Consider the following 3,232-nt stretch of genomic DNA (forward strand, 5'->3'; position numbering starts at 1 on the left):
TGGAGTCAAAACTAGATCACAATTAAAGAATCTGTGTGCTTTTGATGCATTTTTATCTCTTATTGAACCTAAAAATGTTGTTGAGGCTTTGCAGGATGCATATTGGGTCAATGCAATGCAAGATGAACTCAATCAATTTGAGAGAAGTCAAGTTTGGCATCTAGTTCCAAGGCCCAAAGATAGATAAGTTATTGGTACAAAATGGGTCTTTAGGAACAAACTTGATGAAGATGGAACTGTTACAAGAAACAAGGCAAGACTGGTGGTTCAAGGTTACAGCCAGGAGGAGGGCATAGATTATGATGAGACTTTTGCTCCAGTTGCAAGACTAGAGGCAATCATACTTCTCATAGCCTTTGCAGCACATATGGAATTCACTCTTCATCAGATGGATGTCAAAAGTGACTTCCTAAATGGCTACCTAAAAGACTGAAAGAAGAAGTGTTTGTGAAACAACCTCCAAGGTTTGAGAGCAAGGAATGTCCTGAGCATGTGTACAAGTTAGACAAGGCTCTCTATGGACTCAGCAGGCCCCAAGAGCATGGTATGAACGATTGTCAAAATTTCTGCTGGAGCATGGTTACAAGAGAGGTAAAATTTATAGTACCTTATTCTTAAAGGAAAAAGGTAAGGATCTCCTTGTTGTACAAATATATGTCGATGACATAATCTTTGGGGCCACCACTGATAAGCTAAGTAAGGGTTTTGCAAAATTAATGGGGAGTGAGTTTGAAATGAGCATGATGGGTGAGCTTAACTTCTTCTTAGGCTTACAGATCAAACAAAGTCCAAATGGAACCATGATCCACCAGCAGAAGTATGCAAAGGAGCTAATCAAAAAGTTTAAAATGGAAGAATCTAAAGAAATAGACACACCCATTGCAACTGCTACTAAATTAGATGTTGATGAACCTGGTTCATCAGTTGATCAAAAGTTGTATAGGGGTATGATTGGTTCACTTCTGTATCTTACTGCTAGCAGACCTGACATTGTTTTCAGTGTAGGGCTTTGTGCTCGCTTTCAGGCAAATCCTAAAGAGTCTCACCTGACTGCTGTCAAAAGGATACTAAGATACTTGAAAGGCACCACTGATCTGTGTCTTTGGTATCCCAAAGGTAGCAATTTTAATCTAGTAGGATATGCTGATGCGGATTATGCAGGTTTTCTAGTTGACAGGAAGAGTACCTCAGGTATGACACACTTCCTTGGTTCATATCTTGTGTCATGGGCTACCAAAAAGCAAAACTCAGTGGCCTTATCTACTGCTGAAGCTGAGTATGTTGCTGCTGCCTCTTGTTGTACTCAATTGCTATGGATCAAACAGCAGCTGGTAGATTTTGGTATTGAAGTTGGCCGTATTCCAATATTCTGTGATAACACTAGTGCTATAAGTATGACAAAGAACCCTGTTCATCACAAGAGGACTAAGCACATAGATGTTAGACACCACTTCTTAAGAGATAACTATGAGAAAAGACTGATCTCCATAGAATTCTGTGCTACTAATAAGCAAATTGCTGACATTTTCACTAAAGTACTGAGTAGAGAAAACTTTGAGAGGAACAGGTTGGAATTAGGGATGATTAAGATCACCTAATAGGTCCAGTTCTGAATGCACAATGAAAAAAAATGATTGAAAAAAAAATTAAAAAAAATAATTGGTTAGGAGTTCTAACTTTGTGTAAATATCTAGATTAATTCTTACTCAGTTTCATACTTTAATTAGTATACTCCTGTGACATGTGTACATATGATTCACTGATCTCTTACAAAGTTTTTTCTATTATGGCATTTGAGGCATGTTCAGGAGAATTCTATATGAAGAACCTGGTTCATCAGTATGAGCTCATATGAAAGTTCAGGTATGTTTTAAATACTTTGCATAATTAGAAAGATTAACAATTCAATCATGAGCAGAAGTCCTATACTTGCCAAATTCCTAGAAAATTCTATTCGTTGAAGCATTAAACCAGTTTCGTCCTTTTAGAACTCTAAAACCGTAATTTTTGCCTAATATCTAGGGAAGCCAAAATAATCATTAAAAGCCTGGAATTACACCTTGATTAGACTTCTAATTGACACCTGAAAAGCTGTCATTACTGCATTAATGTCAAATTTCCTTTAAATACACACCACATATCTAATCTTCTTCACTATTCCAAAACTGTCAAAAATATTTCTCCAGTTCTAATCGCTTCTCTTCTCCAGAAATTTCCAAATTCTTTCAAGAAACAATCAACCATGTCTAACCCACAAGATCATCCTGGCACTCCTCCACCACCATCACCCTCAAATTCATCCTCATCTACTCCTCCTAGTGAATCCCCAAAACCTACGGTTCGAAGGCAGAAAATGTTGTCTAGAAAAACAGTAGCATCTGGAGCTTTGAGGAAAATTTTAAATGAGAGATTGAAAGCTAGCCAGATGAAAGAAAGCCCAACTCAAGAGTCTGACTCCAGTTCTGACTCCGAATCCTTTATATCTGCCAGTGAAGGTGAATGAAATGGGTCTTCTGACACTGAGAAAATTCAAGAAACCCCTGCTGAGGTAAGTCTTCTGTGGTTGAAAACGTAGAAAATAGGTTTGTTCTAGTTGGACCTGTTAGAGATGTAATGTTGGCTGAATCGAGTAGGAGTGGACGTAAAAAGAAAGGAAAAAAGAGAGAGGGAGCAAGTGGTGAAGAGAGGGAAAAATGGAAAGGAGAAGTTCTTGCTATATGTGGGGGTGCATAAGAGAGTGGCATAATGTCAAGGGGAAGTGGCTCTGGAGAAGCAGCTGAAGGGTTGGTTCATCTAAGCAAACAAAGAGATGAACCTGGTTCATCTGCTGAGGAAACCCTGGATGATCTTCTGAAAAAGGTTGGGGCAAGTTATGACCCAAAGAAACGCAAAGCTACCTCATAAAAGCCCAAAATGTATCCAAACCAACCAAGAAAAGAAAACCTTCATCCCCAAAATCTATTGCCCCTCCAGTGCCTAAGGGAAGAGCTACAAGAAGCAGGGTAAGACAAAGTGAAGCTGACCTACAAAAAGCTCTAGAAGAAAGCAAGAAAAAGAAAATGGAGAAGGGAAAGAGAAAGGTTGCAGAGTCCTCTGAGGTTGCAGAAGAAGAGGAGATGGAACTGGTCCATCAAGAAAGGGGAACAACAGTGGAGGTTCCTACACCAAAATCTAAAAAGTCCAAGACTTCAAGAAGTCTTCTCCTGTACTTGTGTCTGCTGAGCCCTCATTG

Source organism: Nicotiana attenuata, unplaced genomic scaffold (genome assembly GCF_001879085.1).
Source record: "Nicotiana attenuata strain UT unplaced genomic scaffold, NIATTr2, whole genome shotgun sequence".
NCBI lineage: Eukaryota > Viridiplantae > Streptophyta > Magnoliopsida > Solanales > Solanaceae > Nicotiana > Nicotiana attenuata.